Source organism: Ambystoma mexicanum, chromosome 6p, assembly GCF_040938575.1.
Source record: "Ambystoma mexicanum isolate Mex_15411 chromosome 6p, UKY_AmexF1_1, whole genome shotgun sequence".
NCBI lineage: Eukaryota > Metazoa > Chordata > Amphibia > Caudata > Ambystomatidae > Ambystoma > Ambystoma mexicanum.
The window spans coordinates 913,611,131-913,627,129 of NC_090935.1; the positions used below are offsets into that span (position 1 = coordinate 913,611,131).

At 42.3% G+C, this 15,999-nt stretch overlaps 1 protein-coding gene across 1 annotated transcript in view; it reads left to right on the forward strand.

Annotated features, from left to right (window-relative positions):
* LVRN (laeverin) overlaps positions 1 to 15,999 on the forward strand; it is a 933,533-nt gene that overhangs the window by 594,962 nt on the left and 322,572 nt on the right. The gene's annotated exons all lie outside the window — the stretch shown is intronic.

Genomic DNA, 15,999 nt, shown 5'->3' on the forward strand with positions numbered 1-15,999 from the left:
CAAATAACTTCACCTCCCATGAGTAGGTGCTTGTTCTATTGCCTTGAGTGCTCGGTGTAATCCAAAAGATGTTAGTGGGTTCATTTGAGCCAGTGTTGTCTTGGGCTGGGAATCTAATCACATTTAACAGTACCAACATGATTTACTGCCTCAACTTGTATGTTGCGTCCTTGACAATGCAGGCATCATTTTAGATGAAAGGACAGTGCATTAAGGTGCAAGAGCTGCAGCCAAATCTCACTAAGCAGAGCACCTCCTTGAGGATCCGCACTTGGGAAACCTAACATTTCATACTCTTAAAATAAAACTTGGGTGGACATTCTCTGGATTCTGAACTGGGTTGGAGGAGATGAGCTACTTTCAAATGATAAATAGAGGACACGTATTTGCAAGAGAAAATAGACTGCTGGGGCTCCTTTCAAAAGAAAATGTTTATAGTCTTTTGTGATTAATACAAAAGGTAGGATATAATGGGTGCCTCACTCTATCATCATCAGTAAAGACCTGAAAGGTAATGGACCTTTACCCAAAGCACGTTGTTAAAAAATAGATTGGAAATGTATTAAACACATCACACACATTTTATACAGTCATAAAACATTAAAATCGATGTAAAAAACACTCCACAATAAAACAAATATGCGTCTTCAGATAGTCAATAGTGGAGAAGATCTCTGTATCTTAATCCAGAATGAATTAGAGTCACTTCAATGTGTAAATCGTAAACATTTTCTTTACAAACTTTGTTTATGACTGTAAAATCTGTGATATGTTTAATACATTTCCAATATATTTTCTAACAAGGTGTTTGGGTAAAGGTCCATTACCGTTCAGGTCTTTACTGGTGTTGATAGGGTGAGGCACCCATTATATCCTTCCTTTTGTATTAATCATGTTGAGTACCCACAACGTAGGAGGGCTGTGAATCCCCCATGTGGGATTGGCCGTTGTGAGACTAGCATAGTCTTTTGTGCAATATTTCTGTACATCTTTTAATCATACACTGTTTAATCATCAGGATTGTTTCCATACTTCCCTTGGAGACACATCACCCAGTACCTTCCTCCTTTCATTTTAAATGTACTTGACTTCCTTTTTTAAAATTGTATGATAGCTCAGTGGGTTAGTTATTTGCTTACTTTGAAAATCAGAGAGTAAAAAGCAGGTCGCAGGTTCCAGTCATGAGCTGACTCAGATGTTCTCATTCCGATGTTGAAGGATCTGGTTACCAGTGACCTATACTGGTTGTCCCAACAAGCACGCATCACCTTCTAGACCAGTTGCATCATTTACAAAGCCACCACATTGCATGCTTTCTCCTACCTAGCCAACAAGGTCTCCTTGTCTGGTATCCAAAGCTTCACTAGAAGCAGGACGTTTGCAGATTGGAGCTGCAAAAATGCACAACATAAGAAAATCAGAAAACAGGAATTCTCAATTTATGCCATAGCTTGACAAAACTCATACCCACAACATTACAATTGCACCTACCATCATGTATTTCAGAATGGAGTTTAAGACCCTACTCTTCATAAAGTACCTTCTCACTTAAAATAGACAACCTTGGTCTGACCTGCCGGCCCAGCCCACCTCACCTCTAATCACTGCTCCTCTTACTTAATGGTATGTAGTACAGCTTTGCCGTTACTTGTGCCCCCCCTTACCTGTATTCCTATTAACCAACTGTTGTCCAGCGCTCCACTGCTTCTCAAACCCAGTTCCCCACTCAATGAATACCCAAAAAAGTAAAATAAAAATGGTGGTTATGGCACTCGTTATTTAAATACTATGAGACACATGTTTGTGATGTGAGCTAGTTATCTTTGTACTGTTGTTATTATAAGTAATATGGTTTACTACATCCCTTTGTAACACGTGTCACAACCATGAGTGGTCCCACAAAAGGCACAACCCCAGAAATATGTTATAGCAAGGATTTTGGGGTCATTTACAAGACTGGACAAAATAACATAAGAATGTCTTTGAAATTTCAACCCGTTGGGAGTCCTCGTGTGTCTCTCTCTGTCACTCTGAGGCTTTAGTCAAAGCAACTCTCTTGAACATTCAGCTTTTTTGTCTTTAAGTTGCTACACATTTCCTCTCAGGGGTTCAGGTCTGGAGTGGTGATCACCCACTGAATCTGTACCAACCGCTGGGTCTGTGCCGGTTTCTGACAAATGCTCAGAGCAATACACTGACAGAAGTCATGACAACATCATGATGTTGAGTATGGACCGAAATCTGTTTGAGGCTTTGTAAATGCAATTGTCAGACGCATTCTTGAAAATGTCTAGCCATTGATGATTTCGCATTTACTGTGCGGATATCAGTGTATGTAGCCTGTGTGCAATGTAAACACGACCCCAGGGTCATTAATGAAAATACTGCGTTTGGCATCATTGTGCTAGGTCAGTCTTAATAAATGTCCTGATACATAATTAGCAAATTAACAAGGGGGTCCTGGGAGTCCCTCTGCCAGACATTAGTCCTGGTTACGAGGGATTTACCACTTTCAGAGTCTTTAGCTCACTATCTTTCACAGAGAAGAAATATCCCTGTCTGGGGATGCTGTTGGTGCTCTTGTTCAGAGGAGAATTGCCTAGCATTTCGGTGCTGGACTGCCCCAGGGCAGGACAAAGACTGATATGTTTGGGATATTTCTTCTCTGTGAAAGATAGTGAGCTAAAGACTCTGGGTAAGTCTCTCGAAACCAGGACTAATTTCTGGCAGAGGGACTCCCAGGACCCCCCTTGTCAATCTGATACATAATTAGTCCAACAATAAATATTAAGTTTTGGGGAACTTGTTTTGTTATTTCACGCTTGTCTATTATATTCAGTGTATAATTTTATTCATGTAGTAAGATCCACAGTGTTACAGCCAACATGTGTTTCGACCCACCGGGGTGTTGTCAATGCCAAGGAGTAAGTAATTCCTTCTAGAGATCTATGAGATTTAGTGGGACACCCATCGTACCATTTCATTAGTGTTACTTCCTGTGAAATAGTTTTTGAGACGTGTAGTTATCCCTCGAAGAGTATAGGGTAACTGTTAAGTGTTCAGCGTATTAATACTTTGGATATTTGATCTATTTCCAATTGAGAAAGTTGCGATTCATTCAGTAGATCTGAATTAGAAGATCCAGTTGTGTAACTGTTCGTGAATCTTCCAATAAATTATCAATAGTTAGATGGCGATGTAATTGCTGTCATCACCGCAGCTCGCAGGCTTGCTGGCCTCTGGTCCTGCTAGGCTTGTGATAACCTTGCTCGCCTCTTTTGACATCTTCCCAAGCAAGTTGGTTACGCATTCTCTCCCGGCTGTCATTATGTGCCTGCATAAAACAAAGCACAGGAACAATATGAAAGGTTCTAACCTTGCACCGCTGCTGGTATTATCTCTCTCTCTACTCAATCCTCGCTTGTTACAAAAACATGGCGTTGAAATTGCAGACTTAGTCAATGATCACAAACCAGACTTTTTTGGTATAACCGAAACCTGGCTTTATTCAAAACTTGCCCACCCAAGCCACACTCTCCTCACCCAATGACTATACTATCTTCAGAGCTGACCGCTCACGAGGCAAAGGTGGCGGAGGTGCACTGATGTGCAAGTCCAGCCTCGAATGCCACGAAATCTCTCATAGTTCTCCTGATGGCTCTGAATCATTATGGGTGAAAATGAAAACTTCCCCACACACAACTCTTAACACACTTACGATTTACCGCCACCCAGAGACATGCCTCTCTTTGAAGAGGAGCTTGGTGATTTGTTGGCTCCAATCTGCGCCACCAAGTGTCCTGTTATTATCATGGGCGATTTCAACCACTGGGCCAATGACCAACTTGACAAAGTGGGCACCAGCCTTATGGACACTATTACCTCTTTTGGCCTTACTCAATGGATTAACTCTTCTATGCAAAAAAGTGGGCACACCCTCGACTCGCTCATATCACAAAATACAAACATCTCTGATATTTTGGTCACGCCCTGCATATGGTCAGACCACTCCCTTATTCAGGCCAAGATCACACTACCTTTTTCTCCTCCTAAACTTAACACCTACCTGCGCATACAAAAGATGACCCGTAACCTAAAAAACCTAACAGCCTCTAAATTAGCCACGCTGCTGTCATCCAAGCTTCAACCTTTATCTAACTTGCTGACCCATCTGAACTAGTCAACCACCTGTTACTTAATATCAAAGAAGCAGTCTCTGACCTTGCCCCCATGAAAAAGAAGGCTATTAAGACCGAAACCAAAAAGAACACTTGGTTGTCTGACGACATTATCATCGCTAGACAAACAAAAAGAGCTCTCGAAAGAGCCTGGAGGAAGGATCCGAATGACAACACCTTAACTGACTATAAAAAATCCATACTAGCCTATAAAAAACCTATTATTGAGGCCAAAGCCACACACTATAACAAAAGAATTGTGAATGCACAATCCAATGCTGGCGAACTGTTTAAAATCCTAGCAGAGTTTCAAGACCAGCCTCCATCATCTAATAATATAATCAAAGATGATAATTGGTGTCAGGACATTCATGACACATTTTTATCTAAGATTGATTCACATAAAGAAAAAATCAAGAAGGCCCTCGGTAATGTAGTACCGGCGCCAACTCCTACTGAAAAAATCTCTCCTAACAAAGTGGATAGCACAATCCCTCAATTTTCTTTCACTCACTATTCTGAAAAGGAAGTCTGCAAAGTTATACAAGATCTTAAGGCCACATCTTGTCCTGCCGATGACTGTCCTACAAGCATCCTCAAGGAGTCCACTGACATCCTGGTCCCGTGGATTACCAAGTTGATAAATCTATCCTTTGACGAAGGTCTGGTACCGGACCTGTTAAAATCTGCATGGATAACACCTTTATTAAAAAAAGAAAACATGGATCCCACCAACAATGATAATTATAGGCCCATAACAAATGTGCCTTTTATCCTCAAGATATTAGACAAACTTGCATACCTGCAATTAAAGACTCATGTCGAGGAACATAAAATACTTGGCACCCCACAGTCTGGCTATAGAGCTTGTCATGGGACCGAGACGGCCATGCTCGATCTTAAATCCACCTTGGCTGGCATAGCAGACAAAAACCAAGCTGCTCTGCTTATGCTACTTGACCTCTCCGTAGCCTTTGACCTGGTTGATCACAGCTTACTTGTGTCAAGGCTCAGAGAGGTCACCAATTGTTCTACGACAGCATCTAGATGGATAGCCTCCTTTCTAGGCCCTAGAATGGTAAGGGTATGTGTAGGCAACAATCAATCCTCCCCCATCTCTCAGACTTGTGGAGTTCCAGAGGGCTCCTGTCTGTCGCCTCTGCTTTTTAATCTGTATATTCGCCCCCTTCTCGACCTCTAGAGTAAACTTGGAGTTCAATATACAAACTATGCAGATGACATTCAGGTAGTTATACAACTGAGTGGCTCATACAGTAACGATGTTGTAACTTTCAATAACATATACAAAGCCATACAGGACTGGATGGCCTGTAATTCACTGGCTTTGAATGATAAAAAGACCTAGCTCTTAATAGTGTCCTCCAAAAGCACCCGGACTAAACTTAATCCTAAGTATGCCAGCTTCCCTATTGCGGATAATATCATCACTGTCCAAAAGAAAGTTAAGACCCTGGGAGTTGTCCTTGATGAAGAGCTATCCATGAAGTCCCATGTCTCTAACATCAGGTCTAGCTGCGGACTGATTGACAAGCAAATAGGATATATTCGCCCATTTATCAATGAAAAAAACTGTGCTCTCCTGTCTTCAGCACTGATAAATTCTAGATTAGACTACTGCAATAGTCTCCTATCTGGTACTACAGCTACTAACGTTCAATCTTTGCAGGTGGCCAGAATAACAATGTGCGCACTATTTTTAACCAATATCGTCGCACCCATATCTCTACCTTTAGGAAGAAACTTCACTGGCTCCCGGTAAAACATTGTATAACACACAAGGTGCTAACTACGACGCATAAATGCCTGAGCTTTAGCAACCCCACATAACTGTCTGCACGCATTAGCATTAAGTCTAATGAGAGGAACCTTCGCTCATCCACAGCGGTCGTCCTCAAACACCCCAGATTTTGGACTGCTAGATTTGGGGGTACCACCCTTGATGTACAGGGTCCCCTTCTTTGGAATGCACTACCAGATCGGATACGGCAGATCCAAAGCTACACTGTGTTTAAACGGGCTATAAAAACTAATTTCTTTAACCTGGAATAACTTGCTCATGGTTCCTCGTTTTTTACCTCTGCCTTGTCCGTCTGTTCCTGTTTTTTTGTCTCTGTGTGCGCCCTGAGGCCCACGGGCATGTGGCGCGTTACAAAAATTAAAATAAATAAATAAAATAAATTACATTCGGTCATGTTTGTCCATGTCTCAGCGCTCTGTGTGAGGATTCAAAATGAATATGACAAAGTCGGAGAAAAAAAATCCCAGTATTTAGACAAGAAGTTCTTTATAGAAAGAGGATGGCGAATGTGATCACACTTGATAAAGTTCCTGGTGCATGAAGACAAAAAAACAGATAAAGTATCCTTTTCAGTGAGAAAAGCGTTTAACAAATAATTCCTGGCAAATATGTTAGATGTGCTAAAGAAGTCCACAAACACACCCTGCAGTACTGTATTACTGCTACCTGGAAGTGTTCTTCAAGAAGAATCCACGTGTAGACATTTCTAATAAGGTAAAAGAATTGCATACCAAACAAATAAAAAGCTGCAATCATCAAGACCTGATAGCAATCATGGAAAAATGTACTATGTCTGAACAAGTGAAGGAGTGTGATAGTGTTCAAGGACAGTATTATCCGACACTTGAAATGATTTGGACTATGGAGGAATCCTTGTTTCAAATACGGTAATGCATATTTTAATCATCAGTGGAAGCAGTCATTGGATATCATTTGTTTTTTCAAAAATGGGTACTCCCTATTTTTTGTTATCGGGGGGACGACACTATAGTGGGAGGCTATCAAGCAGAAAGCAAAGGATAATAGGTCGACTACCCCTACCTTGAGTCCCTGAGAGGCACAAGGTTAAATCCAAGATAATTTCATAGAATTTTAAGATTACTGATACCACATATAATATTTATAGAAAAATTCATTTTATTGTTCGAGCATCTCATGCCCAGAGTAAAAAGGCTCACTAGAACCTATATCTGTAAAAACAAACTGTGCTATTCAATTACATTCTAACTGGTGTTTACACACCAGACCTTTCATGATGCCAAAATACACAGAGAAAGGAAAACGGGAAAACCAGTATATATTACTGTAAACATGAACACATATAATCAAGACGAAGGATCAGACATGTTTAATCCTCCCAACTGTAATGTGTACCTCATGGGTTTAGCCAGAGCGGGTAGTCATTCATATAGTTCTGTATTTCATTTGCTAACCACTCTGTTCTAATTTTATCACGTTGATGTAGGGTAACCGGGGGTTGCTTTGTGCACACCAAATACCCTATCATAGATTGTTGGGATGAGAGATAGGAAACAAAAATGTAGAGGGTTCCTATTAACAAGTCGACATATATTTCGGCCTTTCTGACTCATACGGTACTCTCTCTCGGTACCGTTGGTTCTGATGGTGGTAGTGGCCGTCTTCAGGACATAAAAAAGTAATGTTTTCAGTAATTAATACTTTCCCATTGGTTGGTTATCTGAGTGATTCTCTATTTCTTCGAGACGTGTTAGGTGACTATCGGTATTTTCATCTGGCTCCTTGACGGACGAAATTGCGGGGGAAGGCACTCCACACGATATTATTCAAGATGCTGCTGTGTTCAGAATGATAACAATTTCATCTGTTGGTTTGAAGAAACATCAGCTGCAAGGAAAACTCTTTAGCTCCTGGCTTTCACACGCAAGACTGGGGATTCAACGGTCTCGGAAGGCAATAAACTTTCATAGTTACTCTGGGGTAATGTCATGCTATCTTGCTGAAATGAGGGTTTTGATAGAGGCAGGTCCTGCAACAAGGGAAGACTTTGAGAAAGGAAACTGGGTTGCGAGGAAATCTGATATTCTCTACTGCACTCTTGAAAGTGATGAAGCTCGTGTATATCAAAACGGAGCTTTGGACGTTACTGGAAGTGCAGTAGTCATAAGACAACTCCCAAGGGCACGTGTATGCCATTTATTAACAGCACCAGTTCTTGAACATATATCCAAAGATACATTGAGTATGGTAGGGTCGCCAGAGCAAGCGGCATCACACAAACAGAAGTATGACTCTAAACAATTAGTAAACAGGTTTTATATGCAATAAACACATTGCTCATTCAACTTAAAATGATCTGAAATCCATATTCATATGATGGACCTCAACATGTCCACTCTGTAATCAAGGCAGTTGTTTGTGAGAATATTAAAACAGATGTTGCTTAGTTCCATGCTTGTGGTATTTTATAGTATGATGATTGCAAAACACTAATCTCTGAAACCTCTATCATGAATGTATGGGATCCTATCAAGAAGCACAAACTAAGTCTGTGTTTAAGCACCAACAAAAATATAAACATACAAATGGCAGGGACTGTTAAAGACTTGAGAGCGGACAGATTACTATTTGCCTGACTATTTGTTCAAAGCAGATCACAGCATCAAGAACATGTACATGTACATGAGACATTAGGGTTCTATGAAGGTTCTGCTGCACCACAATCAGTATAACATGTTGAGGACACCATGCATCGGTGCTAGCAAATAAATCAAACTGATTGAAATCTTGAAATCGATTCCACCACCATCCCAAAACAGAGCCCAAACAGCAAACAAACAACTACAGCAACAACAAATACCAATACTCTACGTGGAAGGATGGTAGTTATTGCAATTGAAGATTGCATGGCAGAATTAGAAGCTATAATTAATTCCAAAGGCATTCAGACATGCAAAGATCTGGGTGAAGCATCCCAAAAAATTAGAAGGTCCTTGGGTATAATGAAATGCACTTAGTGTATGAGTGTCTGACTCATTGAAAGAAAGCAATAAAAATGATGACAAGGTAAAATAGACTTCAGAGAATTGCGGCAATGCACTACAAATTCATGCACAGCACACACATACATGATGTCACCATGAATAAGCTACTTTCATGCATTCACACCAAAGATGCATTAACTGTCTACCTAGATAGAAATGCATCAGCATGCACACAGGACCACAAAAGACTTTGTAGTGGCATGGCATTCAGAGGTGACCACGTCACGTTGTTCCTTGGACTGCCTTAGCAGTACACAAGAAGAGGCAAACATGAAGATAATTCTTCATTCCATCAATGCCCCAGAAAGAGGCGCTACAAAACTCTAACCATTTGCACAGGACACACATGTTTTCATTCTTGCTATGAAAAGAGATCAAAAACACCCCTCCTGAACCTTACTTTGTGCCTAGTTCGAAACATAACATTTTAGTTGAATGGATATTTTTATCACTAAGCTCCTTGAAGGTGTCTGTATTGTCTGCATTTCAAGACTAGTCTGGATCTAATTGAACAGTTATTTTTTCAGGGAAAGGTAACATTTCATGCAAGAAAGTATGTGAAAGTATGAAAAATGGTATGCTCAGTCACTCTGTGACTGAACATACATGTTGCCACTTAATTCATTAGGAGCACAATAAGAAATTCTTAAACAGGCACTGGGTAAACTGAAACCATTTATTTTCCATGTCTGTAATCCCAAAACTATTATACCTAAACTGCAGAGTTGTGCTGGACTATGTTTTCTAAGAAGAAGATGAACTCGGATAAGTCCCAGCTGCAAGAATTGCCTTCATACCTGCAATGAATGGAGTCAACTACCAGGTCATGGTCTGGAACCAAGATGACAAATCACAGCCTACAATGATAGGTCACATTTAACATGGATGAGAAATGGAGGACGGAGAAATAGGTCCCATTCTCTATGAAATGTCATGTGCTCCAGACTCCATTCTGTGGCTAATAATATTTTGTGTGTGTAAAGAACAGTCCACCCGGTAAATGTTTGTCAAACAACCTATCCTACTCCGACATTTGTGGCTTTAGAGGAAATGATGACCTATGGGATAGTGATTTCAATACTGCAAAAAAGATGTTGCTCACAATTAGTGACCTACTGAAGAATGCTGCATAATTATGTTATCTCAGGGTTAGTAATTTCAACAGTTCAGTCCCAATATGTGATCATATTTCACAAGTTAAAATAAAGTGATAATTGCTACAATTTTCATATGGATAATATGGATAGGTTTTATTAACCATGGAATATCTAATTACAAGTCAAAATGAGGTTTCATGGATTTAATATTTTATCAATGGGAATTTAGAGATTAAAATCTGTCAATAAATAACAGCGATATTGATGATTTTATGGACTTTGATGGTGGTCATCTTCATTTTATCGTCAATCCTACACCTCGTGCACCCTAGTGACGCCATGGAAATTATTAATCTATTGGTACCTTGTGATGACACAAAACCAGTCCCAACTTTTCCTTGCTAAAAGAGCTGCAAACGTGCAAACGCTCACCTACTATGAAGAATCAGCTTGCAGCAATCTGTGCTGCATAGTGACCTCACTGCACAGCCGGTTAGCATGGGCATGCACAGAGATAAGCACATATACACGTAATTTTAAAGGGATGGTCTAGTAAAAATTTTATTTAAAAAATAGATAGGCAACATGAAAAAAAAATACTAGCATTCTCTTTTTTAAAACTTCCTATGTAAAATTTTGAGCTATTCAAGCTCAAAATTCGCTAAAGCAAGCACATGGGCGCATCCATTTTGTGAAATGGAGGCCCTCCTGTGCTGGCTTTTGCTTTTGCGGCACTAATGAAGGAAAAGCCAGCCAGCTGTAGTAAACAAAAGCTACCGCTGGGTGGCTTTCCCTTCATTAGTGCTGTAGGCGGAGGACGGGGACCGGAGACCAGAGCAGGAAAGCTGCAGCTGAATCTCAGTAAGTGCTAATTATTTTATTTTTAAAAATAAGCACTATCTGCAGTTTTTTTTCTAAGTTTTCCGGGCTGGAGGAGCCCGGAAAACTTAGAAATAAAGCCGCAGCTTTAAAAACGTTGTATTTATGTTTGCGGTCGCTTTTGAAGCGACCGCAAACATAAATACAATGTTATTGTGTTGGAAAACGCTGCGGTTTCCAACACAACCGCGTGTGTTTCTGCCTGCTGTGGCTATCACTTTGGGTCTCCGTTGCTCCCAGGGCAGCACCGGAGACCCAAAGTGAAAGCCACAGCAGGCAGAAACACAACGAGGTTATGTTTACATTCCGCGTAGTGTTTCTACCTACAGCTGATTTCCCATTTGGGGCTCTCGGGCTCCCCGAGGGAAGCCCGAGAGCCCCAAATGGGAAAGCAGATTCAGGCAGAAACAACGCGGTTGTGCTGGAAAACGCTGCAGTTTTTCTTTCCGAGTTTCTCAGGCTCCTCCGAGCCGGAGGAGCCTGAGAAACTCGGAAATAAAAACCGCAGCATAGGAGCCTGAGAAACTCGGAAAGAAAAACTGCAGCGTTTTCCAGCACAATAACGTTGTATTTATGTTTGCGGTCACTTCAAAAGCGACCGCAAACATAAATACGTTTTTAAAGCTGCGGTTTTATTTCTAAGTTTTCCGGGCTCCTCCAGCCCGGAAAACTTAGAAAAAAAAACGCAGCTAGTGCTTATTTTTAAGAAAAAAAATAAATAGCACTTACCGAGATTCAGCTGCAGCTTTCCTGCTCTGGTCTCCGGTCCCCGTCCTCCGCCTGCATCACTAATGAAGGGAAAGCCACCCGGCGGTAGCTTTTGTTTACTACAGCTGGCTGGCTTTTCCTTCATTAGTGCCGCAAAAGCAAAAGCCAGCACAGGAGGGCCTCCATTTCACAAAATGGATGCGCCCATGTGCTTGCTTTTGCGAATTTTGAGCTTGAATAGCTCAAAATTTTACATAGGAAGTTTTAAAAAAGAGAATGCTAGTATTATTTTTTTATGTTGCCTAGCTATTTTTTAAATAAAAATCTTTACTAGACCATCCCTTTAACTAACCAGCATAACACTCACGCAAATCTTTTCTAGGTGCTAAGCAATCAATATAAGATGGATAGCTAATAAGCCACTCTTTCTCCCAATATGGCACCCTCAATGGGCACCTGATGTAGGGGCTACTGTGTGTCTCCTATTACACCCATGGAAAGGGCACCCACGGGGTTCCTTAGAATCCTGACCAACAAATTTGTTGTGACTGCCTCACCAAGAAAGGGACATGGAAGTATTTCAGATCCCCATAAAGAGAAAGGCAGTTGGGCCCTTTCAGCAATGCTTGGAACTCCTTTTGATTTCCTCACACATTCAACCCCTCCGAAATAGCCCAGTATCGGGGGCTCTACTCCTCACCCTTAAATTGTGTTTGAGAAATGAAAACAGCATAAGTGCCTAAAGAATCAAGTCTTAAGGCATTAACAGTACTGTTGGGCCCTGACCCTGTAAATAGAGATTCACAAGTGCTATGGAGCTGTAAATCCTCAGCCTCTGATTAATACTTTGAAATGTCTCATAGGTGATGGGATCAACAGACCACACAGACCAAATTGCTCCTTTAAACAAACATTTTATTTAGGATAAACGTACAGAGGTTGGGCAAAACCAAATAGAATGGTCAGGTTGATTAGTATAAAGGGTTTGAGTAGTGCTTTGGGAAATGAACTCAAGAGAGGGTGCCTCTGGGAAGCAAAGTGATCTAACCAAAAGCGGTTTCCTCGTGATCCTTTGGTTTCAGTTTTCATTGGCTCCCTATCTCTTCTCTCTGTCTCAGGTTTTAGGGCTCCCACGCCCTTCTTTTAAAAGGTCCCTAGACAGCTCTGTTCCCAGCCCGTAGGTTTCATTTGGCACTCTGGAAGAGGGAGAAAAAGAGCAGGAGTTTCTATTTAAGAAGGGTATCTAGTTGTCCCTCAGGTGTTTTGGCTTCTTGGGGAAGCTGGCACCTGGGCATTAGGCGGAACGATATAGGGGAGTGTACTATTATGTTCCCTAGAATCAGAGACGTCTAAACCTGCCCACCCCTTCTGACCAGGTTCCTGGCCTCAGTCCCCACTTTCAACTCACAGAACCTCCTTTGTGATCCCTGCCTTGTTTCCCATCTAACACCTGGCTTGGGACAGCCAAACCTGCCATAACCTGCCTGCTCTGAGTATCTCTTGGTTTTGTTTGGTTCTAGATCCTTCCGATATACTTAAACCTCTGCCTTGGTCTCTTTAACCACCTGCTGATGTTGGTTACTTTCTTCTTTACTTCCCCCAGCCGCTTGTAGGTGTTCACATGCTTCCTCTAGATCACTCTGTCTAACTCTCTCGTCTTCAGCCTTCTCTGCAAAATATATTTGTCAACTTGAGGAAGGTTTCCCGCCTCCTTACAGTCTTCTGCCACCTTAAGATATTTGTTCCAACATTTTCTCAGTATCACCACCTCCTCTGAACTATCACCATACATCTCATTAGGGTCTTCACCAACCACCCCTTACTGTCACCAACCCCTCCTTACTATCACCAAGCCCCTCCATTCATTCTTCTCTATACTCATAATACTTCATAACATCCTCCTTATATTCTTCAACCACCTCTTTCTCATCTCATCCTCTCTTTCAATGTCCTTTCTCGCTCCAACATCGTCTGTGTTGTCCAGGCTCATCAGTCTGCCCCAGGCTCCAATCTCCAGCTCTGTATCCAAACTCCCACACCACCGAACTAAGCTTGTGGGCTTGTATAGTCCTGTGCAGCAAGAACTGTTGACAGAGCAGCAGAGAAGCTAAATGGAGGCATCATGTCCTCTGTCCCTCGTGCACAGCAACATCACTTGCACTGTAAACTCTGATGTCCCAATCATCAGGGGCCCAAATGTTCTCATCTCATAGAACTTTAATGAGACCCTCATGTGGTGTATACGTCTCCACTGGATGAGGGATCTTATGAGATATAGCCATGTTGTTTGGTGGACAAACCCCACCTGCCCAGAACAGGCCCTTTAAATGGACTCTAGGGATTTGATGAACCTGGTAGGTAATGTGGCGTTATGCACCCTTTACAACAGGCAAAACCGGGGGTAACGCCCCAGTGTCCTGAGTTAATGGCCCAAGCAAAGCGAGGGCGGTGAACGGGGGCCCTGGGCCATTACCCTCCGGTGTTGCCAGTGGAACGGGTGCATAATGCCAGACTGCCCCTGGGTGATAGCGGTGCGCTGTATGAGTCAACATAACATAACATTTGCACCTGAGGCTACCAAAGCAGTTACCCTGGGTGCTAAAAAACAAGGATTTTCATTAATTGAAAGGGATGTCACATGCGTCTCATTCAATGAATGAAAATCCTTTGCTAAGTGGGCTGCCATGGTTTTAGAAGGCAGGGATCCGTACGGAGCCCCTCTTCCATTACCATGGCAGCCTGGAAAAGAAAAGCAAGAGGCAGGGAAGTTGCCACAACAATCAGGTAAGTGGGGAAAGGGGGTCGGGGAACAGTTAAAAAAAGAAACGGGAGGGTGGGGGTACAATGACGCTGCAGGGCAAGGCAGCCGGCGGGTTCAGTGGAATGTGGGCTTAGATCAGAAGTTTCAGCCCGCAATCGGTTAGAACCTGATTGGCTGCGTCCCCCATACCAGGTGGTAATTTGAAGTATGAAAGGGAACATGGGGTAATAGTAACACTGAAAGTTAAGGTGTGGCATACTAGAATCCCGCACCATCCAGCCATTGCAGTCATTGAGGCCATCAAGCACTTGGGGGGATTCGTCAGGTGGCATGTAGCAATCCACAAACATCCAAGTAAATAAATAGCACATGAAAGTGGCTGTCAATCAATCGAAATGACCAAAGTAAACTGCAAATACAAGCTGGTAAGCCAAGCCTAAGCCCGTGTTAGACCCATGATCCCCCCTGCCCTCTTTAACAGGGCACGGCCCAGCCTCAGCGTAAAGAGGGTTCAAGACTCCCACATCAATATAGCCATTCCCATGATGTTTGTAGAAGGCCTCATGAACTTTCAGCCAGCCCTGCTCATGCCATCTGTCACCTTTCAGAGTAGCCACAGTTCAAAGCCCTTCCTCATCCACATTTCCAGACTATCAAATCTGAATCATCAGAGCCTAGGGATGAAAAGAATTGAATTGACTGTTCTGTCCACTGATTCAACATCCACACTAACAGCCAGGATGTCCCTGAGGCAACATGAAAAACCTCACAACCTTACCACCCCGAACCAAAGACACGCTGACATCACTCTGGGGTGTCAAGGATAGAGCTCAGCTGCTCCCTCTTTGGGTAAATCTTTGCTGTAGGCAACCTACCGCTTGCAAAACAACCCCTCTCCTCTGTAACAGTCGTCAGTGCCAAGAAGGAGTGGAAATGGTGAGAATTGTGCTTTACAAATTCCCCTTAATGCATGGCACGACTGTGCCATAACATCCATATAGTGCTGCAGGTACACTTCAATGACACATTCAGTCCCTCTGCAGTTTGACTTCACTACCACAAACAGAAATTGGTGCAGACAATAGTCCTATAATACACACTTCACTGCTGTGCAGTTATGCTCATGTAAGAAACACACACAGCCACCTATTTAGTGACATGCATGTAGCATATCTGGCCCCCAGTATAGAATTACTCTCTATATCACATGCATCCATCGCCACTTGGTTTAATCAAGTTTTTACAGCTGACCTGTGTGTTAACATTAGATGGCCACTGTGTGTTTATGAGACTCTTGTTCTATCTATCAAATTAAGTTTTAATTGAAAACATAGGGAAGTACTTATTATCCCTTTTCTCTGCATCGGCGGCATTGGCCAACACACAGCATGTTCCAATGCATCACTCCCCGTATGCAGCACCACACATGGAGCAGATCTCCAACATTACCAGTCCCACATGCAACCCGCAAGCCTCTAGGAGTTTGAGCATCCCCCCACAGGCTGCGTCAGTGCTATGGTCAGTAGCTGTAGAC